The 21,506-nt window shown below is 40.9% G+C and overlaps 1 protein-coding gene across 4 annotated transcripts in view; it reads right to left on the reverse strand.

Annotated features, from left to right (window-relative positions):
* Positions 1 to 21,506, reverse strand: part of zeb2b (zinc finger E-box binding homeobox 2b) — a 133,820-nt gene that overhangs the window by 70,941 nt on the left and 41,373 nt on the right. Inside the window, exon 1 of one of the 4 annotated variants that reach the window (XM_078552511.1) lies at positions 10,660 to 10,710. The exons of the other annotated variants lie outside the window; for them this stretch is intronic. The gene's annotated coding sequence lies outside the window, so the exon portion shown is untranslated. Of the gene's footprint in view, positions 1 to 10,659; positions 10,711 to 21,506 lie in introns of those variants that run through there. 4 annotated transcript variants of the gene reach the window in all.

Below are 21,506 nucleotides of genomic sequence, written 5' to 3' on the forward strand. Positions count from 1 at the left end.
ACGGAGAGCTGGTGCAGACACAATGGGCCGAATGGCTTCCTTCTGCATTGTAACAATTCTATGATAGTTCCTCAGATAGATCAATGGTTAAATTTACTGCATGACATCATATTGAACTGTACACACCGTGAAAGCCCCAGCTTTTATCCCTGGCCTATACTGAGTTATGCAGCTTCAGTTTGGTTGCACTGAGGGTGCCCAACTGGCCTCTACTTAGGGAATTGAAAAAAATTAGTCAAGAGTTTTGTTGCTCAATAAAACAACTGTTCACGAAAATGAATCACTCATCAAAAAAGAGATGGTAAACAAAACAATATTTCTCTCTGGCCCCAAGTTTAAGTAACATGATGCACAAACCACTAGAAGCGTGCAGAAGACAGATATGCTTAAACAGCAAAGTAATAAAAATCAATATCCTGGAATATTCCCCCCTCCTTATCTGTGATAACAGCATTGGTATTAAGTTTTTCACATGTAGCAACAGCGCCTATCAGTTTCCACTGTTCTTCCTATGCCAGCTATTATAGGGCCTATAACCACCTGGGGGACTGCACTGGCAGCAAGGCTCATCCCACAGAGTTGACCAGATGCCAGCTTCATTGCATCAGCGTCAATTTGTTTCAACCCAAACTGGACAAGGCCAAGGCACACAGCTCACCCCCACCCACTCTCCTTTGCAAGGACTTACAAAATACACTGCATTGTTTCAACAAAAAAGCGAGAGGGTAGGTAGGCAATTCAACTTATTTTTATACTTTCTTTTGTACTGTTGTGATTAAGGTTGCAGAATATTTAACCCTTGAGCTCCCACGTATAATTAAGCATTCCATTTCCAAAAGGCGAAATTTTTGGCATTGTTGCACGTCCTATTCATTCTTTGGATTGGAATGGCAGCCTAAGTTTAAACTAAAAAAAGAGCTGGTTATAGCCTGTAATGGAAATAACTGATAAGCCCAGCACTGCCCACCTGAATTCTTACATCTTTGTTTTTTATTTTTTTTTCTCATAGGTTTTCTTTTCTCTGGAAGATGTTTGTTCCCTGCTAGTATCAGACTAGATGGTTGTTAGTTCCTTCCCCAAATGACCATTGTTTATGTGTGAGTCTTGATGGTGCATGCCAGTGAACTGTGCGGGGCACCACAGTCAAGGCTGATCCTATCCTCACTGTATTTCCATGCATAGGCTCTTACATGCAGCGGATCCTTGATTATGGTCAAGTTTGGGAACTGTGGCTATTTTTCCCAGCCTGCCCCAGGAGCATTGAGGCCCACTGGAGGGCCCCTATATATTGTCCTAGCTGGGATTAGGTAGCTGCAAACACTGGGTCTAAAATAAAAAACAGAAAAAACTGGAAATACTCAGCAGATTAGACAGCACCTATGAAGAGAGAAAGGGAGTTAATGTTTCAGTGCAATGACCTTTCATCAGGACTGTTCTCCTATTCTGGAAGAAGGGTCATCGATCTGAAACACTAATTCTGTTCCTTTCCCCATAGATGCTGCCAGACCTGTTGGTCATTTGCAGCATTTTCTGTTTTAATTTCAAATTTCCAGCATCTTCAGGATTTTGCTTTTGAAAGCCTAGGACCTTCCTGGCTTGAATGACATAGCTAATGGTCGCCTAAACCTGCTGAGCTATCAGGGGAGTCATAATGCCTTTCCTTATGTTACTGTTATTTAGAAACTACTTTCATTTCATGAATAAATGTGCTAAAAGTCTACATTACTGCACTGAGATGGCTGCTCAGTTTAACTGGGTGTGACAAATGGACCTGAAATTCTTTTTGTTGTTATAAAGAATTTGTATTAACAAGGGCGGGGGAGATGGATTTTCTTCTTTCTTGCTCCCAGTGGTGGTCTGTTAGCTCAGTTCACTAGGACGTGATGCAGAATGAAGCCAATGACGGGTTCAATCCACATACCGCCTGTGGTACTTCATGGAGGCCTGCGTCCTCACCTTGCCCCATACTTACAGAGTGGTGACCCTCAAGCCATATATAACCAGTTGTCTCTCTTTAATGGAGAGAAATTCCTATGGTCCTTTGTGAACTATACTAATTACTGCTCCCAGTGATTGAATCAAGCACTTCCCAGATTGGACTATGATAAATCCTTCTTTAAACCATGGAACTGCTCCTACTTGAAGTGGTTCTACAATGTACTGGGACATCTGCTACTCTGGAATCCACTCTATTTACATTATGGGGCAGATTTCAGAGTACCACCTGCAATGAGAAACCAAAGGCTACACTTGCACAAAACTGTGCAAGTAGTAGATAGTGTTTTTCCACTATCCCAACATCCTACAGAAAATCATCAGGATTACTTAGTTGTCTTTAAGTGTAGTGAATACAGTAGGTATTTAAGAGAAAACTTGAGAAGAATTGACAATAGTCTTAAATGTCATGTGCAAAAGGAGGTCAAACCTACGTTGAAATCATGACAGTGATAGTCTTGTAAACTTCTGCGAAATGATAACTTATGAAGGAACTCTGGATAAATGCGTTGCATGGTGTAGTGTGGCCAAAAACACCGTGAAAGTCCAGGATTTGAACACAGGTCTGTGCTGTCTGAGTGGTACTGAGGATCCACGGTTAGCCCTAGCACCCCAATACTTCAGTAATCCCTGCATCTGTGTGGGCATTGGGTGAGTACTGGGCTTGAACGCAATGGTGATTTGAGCAAATTTTCTACTGACATTCACTTGCAGATGAACGATGCTCACTTGCATATAGTGCAGGAGAGGCTGCTTGTGCCTGTGGAACTGACGCTCAGTAGAAGTCAGCATATTCAACAATTGAAGGGTAATAGGAGTAAAATGGGGAGGAAAATATATAAGGTAACGCTCAAGGGACCAAAATTGCTATTTTACCAAATATTTGAAAATATTCAGTTGTAAATCGTTGAAATGTTCCTTTTCTCAGAATGCAATATTGTTTCAAGCAATGGAATAAAGTACAAGCCACACACAACACACCTTTTGAAAGTTCACTCCTCCAACTATGGAGTCTTCAATTATTGTAGGGAATGTCTCAACGATCAATAGAGAAAGCTTACTTCATTGGTTAGGTGCTACAGGCTCTTATGGACTGTGCAATGGATCACTGATGTGACTCCTTGCTTGGTGGAGGAAGGCTACCAGGGTTAGAGGAGACTCCATTTTCCATATTATTCAAGTATTCTACAATTAGCACATCTTATATAACTATGCTGGTACAGAGTGATCTCAACCTTTCACATTGTAGAGGACACAATGACAATACAGCATGGATAAATAATCTTTTTTACTAGTACTATACTCTGCCCTTCACTGATAGAGCAATGAGAATCCAGTTGCCCTCATGCAGATCTAGAAAAACAGTACACACCAGGCTATCAAATCAGTTCTGAACACAGGTACAAACTCAGGAGAATTAGAGGAATCAATATGAGGCACTAAACAACAGTGATGAATGGAGCAGCAATAATGGCAGATGATGAGAGGTAAACTGATCTTGAGTGAAGGTCTCTGGCATGCTGAGTGCCCTTGCTCAGTTACATGGGGTTAGGGAGCTTAGATAGCCTACTTTGAACAAAGGTTGGTACAGTGCCAAGAACCTATTAATCCCTTTCCTAATCTCTTTACATGGAGGGTAATATGAATAACGTGGAGTGTGGAGCAGGCCAACACCTATATACATGAGGGATAACTTCTGACTTCATAGTTCCAGTAGGGAGCCTTGCCTGCTGGAAGCATATATCAGAAACGTGTGCAGGCTCCATAAATGCTGATTCACCAGGCTATGCAATTATCCCTGTGATGACACCTTCCACAGGAGCGACGTCATGAACAAATGGTTGTCCACGTTGCCATCTGCTATTGAACAGATGTAAACACTAATGGCCACCTCAATTATGTAGATCAGGGATACAATAGGAATATCTCTACAAAAACAGAAAAAGAAATACCTGGAAAAACTCAGCAGGTCTGGCAGCATTGGCGGAGAAGAGCACCGTTGACGTTTCGAGTCCTCATGACCCTTCAACAGAACTAAGTAAAAATAGGAAAGGGGAATATAGCCCTTTCCTATTTTTACTTAGTTCTGTTGAAGGGTCATGAGGACTCAAAACGTCAACTGTGCTCTTCTCCGCCGATGCTGCCAGACCTGCTGAGATTTTCCAGGTATTTCTGTTTCTGTTTCTGTTTTGGATTTCCAGCATCCGCAGTTTTTTGTTAATATCTCTACAGCCATTGCCAAAGGTTCTCTGAGGCATTGGTGATCTAATCTCAAGATGCTTGTTTCAAACTTTTAGAGAAATGTTACAGGCGATTCGGGGCTGGGAGTGGGTGGGCCTGGGTGGGTCGGGGTTGGGGGTTGTGGGGGGGGGGGGGGGGGGGTGGTGTGGGGGTGGAATTCCATGATCTGTATTATGTTCACATAGATCAATGAGCATCACGAGATGCTCTTTACCAACGGCACCTATAGACCATCACAGCTGTAGGCAGTTTCCACTCACATCAGCAGCATTTCTGCATTTCACCTTACTCTTGCTCTACACACCTCAGAAAGCAATAAGCCAACAGGATTCAGGTAAAAAAATACCCCTGGCATTGATGCAGGCACACTAGAGCTGGGCACAGACACAGATAGCAGGTCTATCTGTAAATATAGCCACTTGGCAGAGCGTCCAATCACCTGTGCAAATCCTTTAATTAGGAGAGCACATAACAGCAAGTCATGTGCACAACAAGCAAGACCACAACAGACAAGTGCAACCACAATACACATGAAGCAGATGCCTTACCATTCCTGCACAATTGAATAAAATTCATTCACTTTCATTCTGTCTTGCAGTCTGTCATTCTTTTAGCGTACAGAGCAGAAAGCATCAGTTGTTTAAAAACAAACAGAACAGAAGCATTGCTCTGCTAAGAAAATAAAACTATCAGTTCACTGATTGTTATGTGTCCAGTGGAAAGTAATCATATTTGCTGTACAGTTGAAAGGCAGAAGCTTAGACTGCCTGGCGATAAAAGCAATACCTCAACCTTCCAAACTAGCAAACATCAACATTTTCTCAGAGGCCGTAAGTCCTAGAAAATAAATCTTGTATCTTTAGCACTAAAATTCCCATTCAAAAACATTTAAACTCATCTATGCTCTTATCACTGCTTTTAAAGTAAATGAGAATAGTTATCAAGTTACTAGATGCCTTAATCAACATTTGTTATTTTATTTTTATTTTGTTTCTCTCCTCTTCCTCCAGAGTATGTCCCATTCCCCATTTCTGGCCATAAGGCCCGAGGCCTCAGCCTGTGGCAATAATTTAAAATCTTCCTGTTTCATTTACTGGGCCATGTTTGCTGCCTACTCACAGCTGAATGAGAAAATGTTGCTTATTTACAAGTTGAATGTGTAGCTGCAGAATGGGGTACAAATTGATCATTAATGACCTTACGAGGCGTAACAAGCAAAAATCTTTTTAAATTGCCATTTTTAGAAAAATAGGAATGGTCAGAGCTACACTAGACAAGAAGCGTGCATTCCACCCCCCCCCACCAATTCCACCATTTTTTGGTCACATCTGTTCTTCTGCTTCAAATGGCAGACGCAGATAATTTGATGCAAAAGTAAGTTATTTTCTCTCAAAAAGTGTTTTCTGGGCGAGGCATGAATTACATTTCCACTGCTTTATGAAGCACATTAAGAATAAAGGCTTACATCTTTAAAAAATAAGACCTCTGAGTATTTCAGGGAGCCAATGAAATTCCATTTGCTGCAGTTTTAATGGGCTAGAGTGAGAGAGAAAAAGCCCTCCATCATGATACCTAGTAAGAAAAGGTCAAGGAGCTTGATCTTCCTGTAGCTGACTCTTATTGGGGTCGGTGGGTCGGTTCATGGTGCAGAAGCAGCACTCCCTGCCACTTGAGTAAGTGAGATGTGCATAAGCACAAAGTTCAGGCTCAGCTGTGCATCACTTGTAGTCGTAATGAGGAAAAACACTGTTACAAGATTCCAGAGATGCACCAATGTCCTGGACCTCACAGTAAGCCACATTTAGCACAAGCAACAAGCTTGTTTGAGAATCCTGAGTACATGCCATACAGTAGTTACATTGCACTTTTCATTTACATGAATCAACTGTTAATATTTAGTACACTACAGATGTGTATCTGTCAACCTAAGGAACTTGTGGTTGGCAACAGCAGCACCAATGCTAAATTGTGGGGTTGGCAAAGACTAGCAGGGGAGGGGACAGGACAAGACATTACCAAGTCAAATATTTCGATGACAAATGCTGAGGCATTGACATCTGGTTGATAATGATTCTGATCTTCTAATACCGATAAAATTGGTTCTATATTGGATAGTAGTGAAGAGTGGATATGACTGCTTGAAATTGAAGATGAGGTTACAATGAACCTTTGGAAGACAGAATAAGTATCCAGGAACTAAAATGGTTCAAACAATTTGTTTTGTAAAAGATGCTGCTTAATAGTGCATCTTAGTTCTGAAATTCAACAAAGATAAGCAGGAAGTTAATTCTCAAGCTTCAAAGAAGGTGAACAAATAGAATGTTGAGTAGTCTCTCACTTGAACACTGTCTGATATATGACAGCTTCTGCTATAACACACATACTCTTGCCTTCTCCAGTGATACAGAAACTATATAAAACACCATCTGTATAATGTAGCCCAGCTGTAATGTGCTTTTACATGGCTCCCAAAAATAGCCTTATGAAGAGGGCCTCGTACAACTGTATTCATATAATCTATAAAAGTTTTAAAGGAAAGCTGCTGACTGTTTTTTTTGGTAAAAAAAGATCAGTAAGCTCCACTCCAATTTGGCGGTAAGAACTTGCATTTAGCACATTTCTAAGATTTATCCTTGATGTTTCTCGACAGGAACCTGGATTTTTCTTTGTAAATTTTATGTTGCTTCTTTATTTTGCAAGGAAAGGAGGCAACACTGTATAAGAGCAATCAACGTAGGACTTCCTGATCTGTATGGCTCAGGCCCTTACAGCTTTACCTCACCAGGCCATTTGGGGCCAAGTAGGCTTATCCTAATTAACAGTCAATGAATGACTAAAGTTTGGGTCTAATTCTGAAATATTTATGGTCTCAAAGGTACACTAACTTAGATCATACCTAGGTCTATCAATCAAATTTTACCTCTGTTCTTGTTGAATAATAAAACCAATAAAAGAAACAGAAAATACATTGAGTTGAGTGAATACACAGTCAAGCATACATCAGGCAGATTGTTATGTGTTCTTTTTGGAGTGTTTAATGTTGCATGTATTGTATTAAAATTACATTAATGGTTATGTTAGAAATCCCAGGAGCACCAACAATTCTATTACAGTGTTTTTATATTTTAGATACAAAGGTTGGGGAAATCCCTGCCACCATTACATAATTTTTTGCGGGATCAAGGGATTGGGAGTTTCCCTATGTTCTTCCAGGATACCACCTGCAACTCACTAACCTTCCCCATCTCTCTCTCTCTTCATACCTGCCCTGTCAAGCAAAAAAAATGAGCCCAGTTGGTGAAGTCAAGGATGAAAATATGTTGACGATGTTGGTATTCTTTTTGATCACCGATGCTATGTTAAAATGTGCAGATAGCCTCCAGACAGGAGCAGAGGCAAAACTCTAGGCCTCAACCTTACTGTATCAATAACATACAAAAGATCAATGTAAATTATTGATGACAGCATTAGAATATTGTGGTGCAGTGTATTGCAGACTTGAAGATGATGGCTCTTGTGTTGAGTTATATGCTCAGAGATGAGAGTACAGTATTCCAAGAGCTAGGTATTGCCATGGCCATAATTAATGAGCTATAGGAAAAATAATTATTTAGAAACAAGCTGGAAGCTCAGACTTGTAAAAAGGTAAATAAAGCAAAATATATCTAAGAAGCTCAGACTGTAGGGGTTACTCATAGGGCTGAATCTTACCTATGTCGGGCGAGCTGGGCAGGAGTGGGCATGGAGCTGAACACCACTGGCGATGGGCTGCGTGCCGCCATTTTACGTGGGTGGGCCAATTAAGGTCGCCGCAGCGCAACGCGCGGCCTGTAGCACTCAAGAGCTACCTGTGCAGGCCGGGGGAGGAGGGAGAGTCGGGGCCTATGCACGGAGCTGCCTCAGGGAGATTAAGTTGATAAAAAAATCTTGTTATAAATAAAGTAAAAAATGATTTAAACACGTCCCCTCATCTGACAGTGTCACATGAGCTGGGACATGTTTGTGGGTGTAGCAAAATTTATTAAATTATTTTATAAAACCTTTAGGAAACCTCATCCCTCCCGTGGATGAGGTTTCCTGAAAAACGAAAAGGCCACCTGGGCTTTTTGCCCGCCCGCCAACCTTTAGGTTGGGTGGGCAGCGGTGTTAATAAGCTTGATATCTTTTTTAATGGTCTTAATAGTCCGCCGAACGAAAGATCGAAATGACGTGATATGATGTCGGTACACACGCCCGAACGTCATTGCGTGTAATTTTATGCGTCAGCGTGTCGGGCCCACCCCCGCACACCAACGGCAATATTCTGGCCACAGTAAATTTGGGTTCATGGCTTTTGATGTGTACAGGGCATATCTCTTCACTAAAAAGAAACGGTACTTACAGTAAATTCAATCTGTTAAGCATGATGTAGTGCCATGTTATAGTTGCTACAAAGGCTCAGTTTGGTAAAAGCACTGCATTGTGGGACAAAGCAATGCAGACCAGGAAGATCCCAGCACCGTTACTGAGCTACCTCAGAATGCGGCAGTCAGGTCATGACAACTTGTGAAAGGATATTGGGGATAGGCGGGAATGTGGAGCTGAGGCCACAATCAGATCAGCTATGATCTTATCAAATGGCGAAGCAGGCTCGAGAGGCTGAGTGGCCTACTCCTACTCCTAATTCATATGTTCGTAACTAGCTTCAGCAGCCCTAAGCAAGAGAGGGATAAATCATTCATCAATCTCATTTCTGATTATTGTCCAAATGGCCTCTGCTAGAAAATGAGTGCATGTATGTCCGTGAATGTATGCACAAACAATACTGGGCTCAACTGTGGTGCTTCATAGTAAAATAACTTATTGTGCTCAATGCGTATCCTCACACATTAAGGTTGGCTACCTCAACTGGATGTCATGGAAAAGCTGGCACTCATGGAGACACATCTTAGCATTAGCCAGTACTTTTAGGATATAAAGAGGAGGAATTGGGGATGAAGAATGTTTAAAAAAGATAATTTTGTTTTCATAGAAAATAAAATTCTTAAACATGTGAATTTACAGAAATTTATGATCATTGGCAATTGATCGTTAATTTCCCAGTTTTTTAAGGAAATAGAGTCAAACAGAGTTACCGTAAATTATGCTGATGCACAAGTCCCTTCTTAATTAAATATTGGAGTCACTGGTAAATTTTAGCAGCGAGCATTAAACCCATCCTTCAACTGAATCATTGTCACTTTAAAATAGAGACCAGTGGTGTAACAAGTGAAGTTTCCCAGTGATCAGTTACATGTTATTCGTTTCATTTTTAAAAGTATTTTTTACATGACCGTGAACATCAGGAAGATATAATAATTCTCAGAATGTTATTGGAGTTTATTGTAAAATACTGGTATCTGTGTCTGTAGGTGTGTGTGTGCACGCGCGCACATGTGTGACTCAATTCAATTAAAGGCAGCTGGTCTGAAGGCTTTGATGTAACCATGATAAACATGGGTGAAGTTTAGAATGTAAGGTGTAAAAGGACATTTGCATTTTTAAATAAACCAGACAAGATTGTTTTCAAAGGAGGGGTGAAATGTGTCACTTAGTTTAGAAACAGTGTGTTTATTTTTCCCAAAGATTACTGGTAAAACTTAGTGCTATGACAGATTTTTATTATCAGAAAGGTAAAGACATAGTGAAACTATGGGCATTTGCATTCAAAAGGAAAAATATGTATAAAGGAGTGAAGGCTGTGTGTAAGGGTAGGCATTTTTTAGATCTAACAATGGGTGAAAAGCCTTCAGCATCTATGCCTCAAGCTGCTGTCTTCACAGAACTGAAGTTAAGAAAACTCTGAATTCGACTGGTTCAGGGTATTGTGTGTCACCTTGCCTGGGTCTTTTAAAATATATGTGTCTTACTGTTGCCTTAACGAAAGTGTAACTGGGAGTCAGATTAAGTAGGGGATTTAGAAGTTATCATAGTAGTAACTTGTAGATCCATGTATGTGTTTAAAAACATTTCTCTTATTGATAAATGTTTAATCTAGTTTTGTAAAAACCCATAAGACTTGGTGGTCTTATTACTACTGAATTCAGGGCACACATCTCAAAATTTATACAAATTGCAAAACAAGTTGTGGCAGTTGTTTCAGGTTTCCCTTTGGGATTTTAACAACTCAGCATTTACCATCAACTGTACCATAACAGTGAATCATTTTTCATATACTTGGGGGCAACATTGATACCATGTTCATTAACTGTAGCACTAAAGCAGATTCTGAAAGAGACTTGCTGTTAGCCTTAAAATGTATCAAAAACTGAATGAGGCATCTCATCTAATTCACATGATGCATATTATTTAAATTGGGTAATAACTGATTCTGGGAGTAAAAGCAAGGCAGTAATGTCATCTCTACGCTCAGATCATTTTGTAAGCCACTCAAGTTTCACTCACATGTATGCCGATGTTATTAAGATGAACTCATCAATTAGGTTGCTGCTTTGTAATCACTTCCAAGTTACCCTAAAATAAAAAGACTTGCATTCACATGGCACCTTTCATGATCCCAAGACATCCCAAAGTGCTCTATAGCCAATGAAATACTTCTGAACTCTAGTCACTGTTTGAGGAAACATGACAGCCAATTTGAGCACAGCAAACTCTCACAAACAGCAATATGGTAACAACCAGATCATTTGTTTCTGTGATGTTGATTGAGGGAGAATTATTAGCCAGGACACATGGGATAACTCACCTTCTCTTCTTTGAAATAGTTCCATGGGATCTTTTATGTTTACCTGAGAGGGCAGACAGAGCCTCAGTTTGAATTTGAATCTAAAAGGAAATACTCCATGATTTGTTTCTCCTCAAAACCATATGTTTGCAAACAAATGTCTCTTCATAGGCACATTTCAGAGAGCCACAGCACAGGCTTCAAATGAAATGAATGGGGCGAAGTTTAAGGCTTTTAAAACCCTCTGCACTTTAGTGCAGAAGACTGCACTAATGCAGGATAAGAGGATGTTTTTCAATTCAGATTACCGTAAGTATTTCAAAATGAATTTCAACCCTGTTATTAGAAACACAGAATGATCACATGACAAGCACTGAATTACTCGCTTGTTGCATCTGATGAGTGGTCCATGCACATTATAAGTTTAATTGTTAATTTGGCCTTTCTCCATCAAAGTCCTTGCAGCATTAACCAGCTCCTAAGCAGCAGCAAACGCACCAGTGATGGTGGCAACCACAACACAAGGACAGAAGCACCATTGGGGCTTCTTCAAATATACATAACATATTAAATTACTTTGCTACTGCATTATTGACAGGTCAAAAGCCCTGAAGTTTGCTGTACCTGCAATGGCTGTGTAAAGTTTCAATTTAACATCATTCGCTAACTGTTTCCACAAACAATACTTTCAAGTGGCAGTTGAACAACCTTAATGGGCCAGTAAACTATTTACCTTCTGATAAGGTAAATCACCATTGAGATAATGCGCTGATAAACCAAAGTAAATATGTGCACAGCTCACTGTTTTCCAGAGTCTCTTTCTTACATGCACACACCTATAGTAAAACAGATGTGTGCTTAACACATATGACCTGAGACAGGCCTAAAGCCATAACTAGATAATTTTTCACTCACACACCGATTGCGGCAGCTTTCTGAGGTGAAAGAAACTGACAGCGCAAACTCTCCAGGGCAGAACTTTCCAGTCAAGTGGATCAACGTACTGAAAATCACTTATGAATAGTCATTAGTCCTTCATTACAACCCCCTCACAACCCAGTTCTTTTTTGCAACCAAAATGCCTTTTGTCATCTTCACAAGGTGCATCAGTTAATTGCCGATTGACTTTCTTTTAAACATATGACAACATGTCACAAAGCAAAAATACAGAATGTTGCTTCAGGCATCCCACTTAACTCCTTGATTTCCAGATTACTTAACATTATCTGCAATATTTCAGGGACAAAGTAGTCTTTTCAAAGATTGACATAAGTTACACTAAAAAGAAACCTCCATATTTAATCATATTTACACATGGTCATTTTATTAGCCTGGCTGAATTCTGGTCATAGTAAAGGAAGACTCTTCGTGGATCTATTAAGTAGCTTTCTAAACAGACAGATTCCAAGTAACAACAGTGGTGAGAAGTACAGCTGAGTATCTCCTTTTCTACATTACAGTGTACATAATTTATTCCCACAGTTATTTTACTCTTCTATCTATATAATTTTTGCACTGACAAGATACAATAAGATATTAAAGTATGAGGTGCTAAACTGACCTGCTAAAGAGTTTAGAGAGTAGCTTTTGGAGAGGTGAGAATGTGGTTCAGTAATCTGCTGCTAAATCCTGTACTGCATGTGTGGATTGCAAAATAATCCGCTTGGTTTTATATATTTGACTGTGAGGATTCCATTTATATGGCTTTTAAAAACTAGGTGAATTTGACTGAACTAGATAAAAACTCACTGTCACCCCAGCATTAGACTACAATCTTAAAACAATATATCTTAGAGTTGTGTTGTGAAGTGGGAGGGGTGCAGTTTCTCAAATGAGTGGGTTTTCTTGTGGATTGAATAAATTGTAAAGTATGTTGAAACAGGATATGGCATCATAACATCTTTATGAAAAGTTGTGTACTGGCCTGCGCTCTGCATCAATGGAGAAATTTATTGCCAGTGTGGAGCTTTCATTTACTGGACCATGTTTTCAGCCTACTCACATCTAAATGAGAAGATGTTGCTTAGAACAAGCAGTTGCATGGTTGGGCTAACACATATTGTAAAAAAATATTAAAGTTTACTATCTGTACGAGGGAGCTATCTTCATTCTAAGGCCACAAATTCTCACTTGTAGTACAGATATTGCTGCCCCACACATTTGTCTAAAGCATCAATGATGTGCCAGCAGGTACCAGTGTGTAACGTGGATGGGGAACAATCAGTCTGAAGCAGATTTGCTAATCTCTAACAATAACAGATCTTCTGAAAGAAACAACAGTGGGCCACTGTTCTTCTGAATCTTGCTCCTCAAACAGCTCAATTTCCCAACCTGCCTACCTCCCTGCACCAACCCCCACCGCTCCCCCCCACCCCATCCCCCCCACACACACATAACTTTACCCTTTTAGTTATCCAAACATTCATTTACCTAAAGCATTTGAGATGCGACCCAAAATGCATTCAGGCATTGAAAAGTTTGATCTTTCCCCCAGTAATTTTCTCCCCTGAAGCCAACAATCCTTAGCCACCCTGCTCTAGTTCCCATTCTTCATGTGTGAGCCTTTTCAGTAAGTGGCTAGTTTGTCATGAGTGGCATCACATCTGAGCCAATATTGTCCTAAGCCAATATGCACACCCTTCTCACTGGTTAATTTTTCCTTCTCTAAACCAGGAACCTTGGGTCAATGCCAATGCCCTTACTGATGCCCTGGTCCAGGAGTTCACGCTGTCATATATGAGGGATCAAAACCAGTGAGATTTCCAAAAAGGTAAAAGACTGCATGTGCTGGAAACCTGAAACAAAAGCTAAAACTGCTGGAAATCCTCAGCAGGTCTGGCAGCATCTGTTGAGAGGGAAACAGAGTTAACGTTTTAGGTCAATGACCTTTTGTCAGAACTCTGCTAAATGTTCAGGTCTTTGACCTTTTGTAAGATTTCCAGTTTAGAAACTCCAGTAACCACGACATTCATTGAATTTACCCGCAGACTGTGGCGGAGGTATTTTTAAAGCAATGTCTTGCCTTGGGATTTCTCTTTAAGCCCTTTGACCATTGAAATTCATAGTTTCAAAGGTACTTTCCTTCGACAGAAAAAAACCTTTCTTGAAATATTCCAGGATGCTACACAGTACGATTAAATGAAAAGTGAAGCAGTATAAAAGACTCCAGAAGTTATAGCACTCTGCAGAGAGATGAAGAGAATACAAATTTCTGTTCTTTTCTTGTTGTCTTTTGCTGATTAAATCTTGCACTTGCATTAAATTCTGCCTTGGGTGAGCCAACAGAAAAAGGCATTTCTCCTTAACATCAAAAGCATCTCGAAAAATAGTTACTGAGGAGTAATTCACTGGATTATTTCATTGAAAAAAATCTTTTTTTTTTCCAACTTAGCTCTTGACTGCTCACATCAGCAGCCATTATCCTAGAAGTCGGGAATCTCAGCAATGCACAGAACAATTATTCTACAACAGAGCTGTGGCAAGGACTGGGGTGCTGAAGGTGGGCGGCATGGCATAATGGAACCACTGTTGCAGTATACACACTTATTGTGGAGCCTGAGCTTGCCAAAGTGTAAATGCCTTCTTTTCTTCCAAGCACAGAAGCTAGATTATACAATTGCGAAATTCAGTAAGAAGGTCTGACGGGGTGATTGGTAGCGACAGAAGCTGGCAGCACCACAGTGCTGAACACTGAGGTTACTCTGTGGCATGTACTGCAGGTGTACCATCATCTACTCAATACCAATTGTCAATGAGACCAGAGAAAGAATGAACTGTTTCCGTCCATTATACAGTTATAGAAGTCAGCCTACAGGTTGTTTTTCTGTTAGTTTTTTATTTTGTCCTGCTCACTTCACAAGACAATTTTAGCTTCAGGGAGCAGAAAATCTAGGCCAATGTTCCAATACAGCCCTGAGGGAATGCTGCACTGTCGGCGATACAGTTTTTCAGATGAAATGTTAAACAGAGGCCCCCATCTGCCCTCTTAGATGGACATGAAAGACCCCATGGTACTATTTTGAAGTACAGCAGGGGTGTTCTCCCAGATGTCTTGGCGAATATTTATCCGTCAACCAAAATTGCTAAAATATAAACCCAGATGATCTGGTCATTATCGTATTGTTATTTGATAGATCTTGCTATGTGCAATTTGACTGCCACGTTTTCCTACATTATAACAAATTCAAGAGTTCTTCATGGGCAGGGTCTTCCGGTCGGCAAGCTGGGCGGGGTCCGCTCGCCGATGCATAAAATGATGAAGGATGATGTCGGGTGGAACTCCTGACATCACCCCACATCATTCCCATTTTTAGATCGGCGGGGGCGCAGCCGAGTCAGCTGCGCACCCGCCGACCTGTTAACGGCCTATTGAGGCCATTGAAAAACTAATTAAAGTCATTAATGGACCTGCCCGTCCAACCTTAAGGTTGACCGGCAGGCCAGGAGCCCTGGCGGGCTTTGGAAAAAGCATGAAACCTCATCCACTGGTGGGATGAGGTTTCATGAGGGTATTTAAATTTTTATTAAAGATTTCAATAAAAGCTATGGACATGTCCCAACTCATGTGACAGTGTCACACAAGGGGACATGTCAAGGAATTTTTTTTATCATTTGTATTACAAATTTTTATTCCGAGCTGATCTCCCTGAGGCAGCACTTAGCCTCAGGGAGATCTGTGCGCTTTTTCGCGCACATGCGCGAAAGTGCGCACTCCCGGCTGAGGGAAATCCCCCCCCCCCCCCCCCCATAAAATGGCAGCACGCCCCCGTCTGGCGGCGCCACTCAGAGGTGCGTCTGCCTGTGCCCACTCCCACACTCCCCCCCACCCCCGACAAGGGGAAGATTTTTCCCCATGGGCTGTAAATTGTTTTGGCATATGCTGACGTCGTGAAAGTTGCTTTAGAAATGCAAGTTCTTCCTTCTGTCTATGCTGTTATTCCCCCTTTTTAATTTTTGCTCCTTGACCCATCACCATTGCAGTTGTTTTCTGCTAGCCAGGAGGTCATGGTGCTCTGGGCCGGCATGGAGTTTTCCAAAGTGGCTGCCAACTGTTCTAATGAAGGACCAAACTTAATGTTCTCCCTTTCTCAGGCGCCAATGGACCTGCTTTGTATTTGTCAGCATTTACAAGTTTTTCTTTCCTTTTTTTTTGTTTTGTGACTGCCAGACAGGTTATGCCCTGTATGAGCTACCAGACTGCCTACCAAAGTGATGACAATAACAACACGCTGTTTCACTTCTGCCAGCCACAAAAACACCAAAAAATGCCCTAGTTGGTACTTTTTATATATCTTTTAGACATTGAACATATCCGGTGATAATGCAAAATATTACAGTGAAAACCTTAAACGTTACAGTGAATTGATTTCAAGAAGTGTCATTTTCTTTGAACATAACCTATGACACACCAGCAGTTCAGCAATTGTTTCTAAATTAAAATTAATCTAAAATCATCTTTTTTCCTATGAGCATCCTGTGTTTGGTCTTGCAATTACAATTCGCCTGCTGGTGGGTTATTAACCCTTTCTTCTTCTCCTTTGGTCACAAGGTGGTTGAAAGAGTGGCTGGGAGCCTTGGTTAAGAATATTGCAACTAATTATTGCTATGTGCACCTTTTCTGGTGCTACAATTTTTGGTATGTTCTGGTTTACTGTGCTAAATTAGCATCTGGTTACAGAAACGGATTGGAGATGTTTGTGACCTTGATACAGGTTTATAGTGAGATGTCTGGTGGATATAGGTTATAATCATCAGGCTCTGAAAATGTATCTTGCTCCATGCAATTTGTTGTCAAAGAGCAGCATTCCATGATTCAAGCTTTTGCTGGCAAAATTGACATGACTGATTCTATCATCACAGGATTTGTAAACTAACTGTGTTTACTTCTCCAATTACTAAAAGTTGCACCAAAGGTTAGCAAGGCCATAAAAAAAGGCAAATCAAGCACAAGGTGTTATTGCTATAGGAAAGTAGGAATGTTATGCCAAATCTGTATAAAATCTTGGTTAGACCACATTTAGAGTGCTGCATGAAGTTCAGGTCACCATATTATAAAAAAGGTTATAGAGACACTGGAGAAGATTTACAAGGATGAAACCAGACATGTGTGGATATACATGTCAGGAAAGGATTGGCGGGCTGAGTCTCTTTCTTTCTTGAAAAATGAAGGCTGAGGGGTGGCCTAATCGAAGTCTTCTAAATTTTGAAAGGTTTCGAGAGAATGGATACAGAGAGAATGTTTCCTTGTGAGGGAAAGAGCATAACTAGAGGCCATCAATATAAGGCGCTCAGCAAGAAATCATTTAAGGGAAAACTAGACAAACATATGAGAGAGAAGGGAATAGATGGTTTTGATCATAGATTTAGACAAGTAAAGATGGGAGGAGACTAGAATGGAGCATAAACATCGGAATGGACTGCTTTGGCTGAATAGCCAGTTTCTGTGCCATATATCCTATGTAATGCAATTTTGTCACTTGAAGGCACTGACCTATGCTGCTCTGGTTACCTCCTTGCTCATTCACCCATGTGGAAATCTTTACCTGCAAGCCCACGCAGAAAGAGTCACAGAGATATTCGACCATGGGAAGCATCACTAGCTGGCCTGATCTTGCCCTCAACCAGTATAAGCAAATGTGCACATAGCAGAAGTTGCTGGTCGACAATCAGGAACAAGAATTCTGTCTTTTATTGCTGTTCTCTAGCCTAAGGACCAGTAAAACCAACTGCAAAGCCCCAACTGTTGCCAATCAGCACAGAACAGGGATCAAATCTGGGGCATTCCTGTCCTGTACAGTTCAGTAGCACACCAGGCAGTACACTGCACCACTGGGGTGTCAGGACAACTAGACTTTGTTTCTGTGCTGACTGGCACACTCCCCTGTTTGCCAGCAACAGCGTATTGAATTGGCGATTGGTTGCTGCTGTCGGCTTTCAGTCTATCCCTATTCTCCCTGCATATGTACAAAATACAGTAACAGATACAATGGTTTCCATGGTATTTTGTCTTCCAATCCCTCCTGTAAAATAATATATAGGGTAATCAAATTGGGTTAGAGGTGTGTCAGGTTAATTGAAAAATCAATGTCCAGAAGGATAACTCTGCTTCATAATCTCCCCAAACAGAGAAAGAAGGAGGCTGCTCCTTTAACGAGGATCTGAGAAATGTCTCTGCACACAGTGTGTGCAGGCGCAAGGTGATACGTGTAGCCTTAAATAAAGAAATGAACTCCACTTGCCAGTCAGCAGCTCCGGGGAGTTGGGAAATACTGTTCTCTTTCCAGCTTTGCACATTTTGTTGGATTAGCTCTGGTCCAACCCAGGTGCATCTTATTTAAACAAAACTACACAAATTCATTACTGAACTGGAGAAAGCAATAGCTGGCTTCGACTCTAACCATGAAATATTTTCTTTTTCTTTGAATGTAGCCAAATTGAGAGAAAAAAATACATCGTTTGCCATGTAACTTGAGTATTTCTTCACAAGGGAGGGACATCGAATTGTGCGCAATGCTAACATTCCCTGAAGAAAAAAGTTATGTTATGAGGCTAGTGCTGCCATTCACAATCCTCCTTGTCTTGCACTAAAATCATATGGACAGAGCATATGGATTGTATTTGCCAGATTTTGTTGTTCTGACAAACCAAACAAAAATGGTAGCAAATTTTATGCTATAATGTTTTAGAGTGGAAACAAACTTTGACAGAAACAAGAGTCAGTTGCTGATGCTGTAATGCTCACATGGGCACAGTACTCCCCTGTGCCATTTGATCTGAGGTGGCTCAGCTGATAAAACCAATGGCTTAGAATACAACTGAGCAATGCAAAAACAAAAAGAACAAGTCCCACCTGCAGTATGTGTTGTAACAGTGGATCTTGAGGAGGGCTGATACATATTATATAACGGATATATTGGCCTTGGTGCTCCTAACCTCAGGATGTTTTACTAAGATAAAGGTGCTATGGAGATGCAATTTGTTATTGTAACGTTGAGGGGTGGGGAGACAGAATCATCCAGTGTTCCCACTTTTGGTTGCTATCCAGTGATGCCTGTTCCTCTTGTGTGGACATTGGGCAATCCGCTGGCACTCAAGTGTGTCACTTGGACAAAATATTGGAGCGGGGCCCATTGTTTAAGGAGACTGTACCCCAGCAAGAGGCAGCGCATTCAGGAAGGAAAGTAAACTGTACCACCAAGATGCACAGTACAATATCACTGCAGCCTTGCTGACCTGGTGCAACATTGCTGCTGTGGTTTGAATCACACGTACATCAATAAGCAACATTTACTTCCGTGAGTAAGTGATTATGCCATTCACTACACTAGTTTGCTACCTGTGAACTTCTCACACCAGGCAAGTTTAAATAAAAAGGTTATATGCTATGAAAAGCAGCATGTGTATTTTGGCATCAGTTTCAAGGCAATAACAAGTCTAGGGAGTTCAGAGGACATTGACTAACCAGTTCTTGTGGTTTGTCAACAGAATCTGAACCCCTTGATTTGGCGTATTAGTTACTGCTTTGTAACATGCTGTTTGCTATGAATTATCCTGAATGTACTTCCTAAGTTTGATTTCCTATTATTCTGGAGTTTACACCATTGGGAATGTGAACAGACTTCAATAGAAGGCTAAAGCAAACAAGAATGATCAGTAAAGTAGGTTATTCAAATACAAATGACACAGTACATAATGTACCAGCATATTAAGACTGGGGTGTGCATAATTAAAGGGGGAAATAATGAAATGATATATATATAGTATTCCAGTTAATCAAGCCTGTCTGGAATAACTTTATGTCAGGAGCTGGTGGTGAGTGTGTGATGCTACAAGCAGTTTTCCTTTGATCGCCCACACATGATAATGGACACATGCTGAATTATACTGACTAGCTTGTCACTACCACTTAGGTTGCATGGCAGAGTGCTGCCTATTTCTTAGAAAACACTTTTTAAAATGAAATAATTCCACAAATAGATAGTTAAAGAGGAATTATATTTGACTGAAATACACTGTAATCCTTAAAAGTAAGATACCTGTACACTTATTGGTGCCACTTGGTCTCATGGTTACCTCTTGCTGCCCCAGTTTTACATTTTTACAAAATGCTGGTTTGAGTCAGCCAAGCAGCAGACATTTTGTCTACAGCTCATCCTCAGGTGACATCATGGATGGAGACAGTGGTTTGTGGGCAGAAGTCCACATTCATGATGTCAAGTGAAGCAAAGATTTATGATTATAGTCATGTAATTCATGGATAGTGAGAAGCAATTGAAAGGCTACAGAGAAGTGTACCTTTATGATATATATAGGATTATAGTGTAATGTGTTTCTCCTTTAATACTATCGTAAGCTAGATATTTATATATTCAAAACAATGATTCCAACCGAATGTAGGCCAGAATGGTCCCAGGCTCAAACCCATTTAATTGCAGTGCAACAAATGGTGTCAGCAGCCCTCAGCAGCTAAAGATATGACTCTGCTTCAATGTCCAATTGGAGCAATGTCTTGGCAGAAAGTGCACATGTATGGCCATCAGGTTCAGGCCCAGCTTGAAGCAATTTCCCAGCACCCACACACCTTCCACTGCGACGACTACCCCTGTAACTCCCCCTCCCCCAAGTGGTTGAATAGCTTGATGACATTCACCATTCTGACTCATGCTTGAAGAATAGCCACTTGGTTGGGCAAGACCCTGGAGGTTACCCAGCAGCTGTAGAACCTAGCGCCAGCATGAGTTAGCACCTTCAGGAGAGGTGATAATTGGATGGGTGGGGGTGGGATGGGACATTTAAAATAAAGTCTTTCATGTAATTATGTAATACTTGAATAAGCGCTTACTGTCCCTCCCAAATCTTTAAACATTATATCCCAAACAACGATCCCTAAACTCTTGCGAGGAAATGTTAAGGAGAGGTTTGATCTAATTCTAAAACAATATTTACAACAAAAGCAAATGTAATTCAGTCACATCTATGTACTGTCACACACATTCTTACAACTCACCCTCACTCACACACACATTCTCCCTCTTACATACACCACATACATATCTGAACATACTATTGCACACTTACGCTTCACACTCCTGCACACTTACACTCACACACACATTCACTTACAAACAAACGACATACACTTAGGTGTTCACCCTTTCCAAAACACAATGTCGAGCACAAATACACCAACATTTGCAAACTGTTCTGTGATAAGAATTACATTTTGAGCCAAGTTCTTTTTAGTCCTGAAGTTGTTACCAATATTTCATTTTCAGTAAAAGCTCAGCTGAGTTACTTTCTTTGCAGGAGGTATTATTTAAGGGGTGGTGGGGGGGGTCAGGGTTGTGGTGGGGTGGGGGGGGCGGGGGTGGGGGGGTGAAGGGGAAAGTAGATGGTGAAGCGAACTGGTTTTAAGAGTAGAAGTGAATACGCATCAAACACCTCATTACAACAAAGGTTGTGTCAGGACCCACAATCACAACTCCGTCACCAGATATTCCAACCTTCCCAGGCAGTTACCTAGGCAGCAGCAAAAAGTCCTATCGTGAAAAGAATACTCACATAGACA

Source organism: Cetorhinus maximus, chromosome 11 (assembly GCF_964194155.1).
Source record: "Cetorhinus maximus chromosome 11, sCetMax3.hap1.1, whole genome shotgun sequence".
Lineage (NCBI taxonomy): Eukaryota > Metazoa > Chordata > Chondrichthyes > Lamniformes > Cetorhinidae > Cetorhinus > Cetorhinus maximus.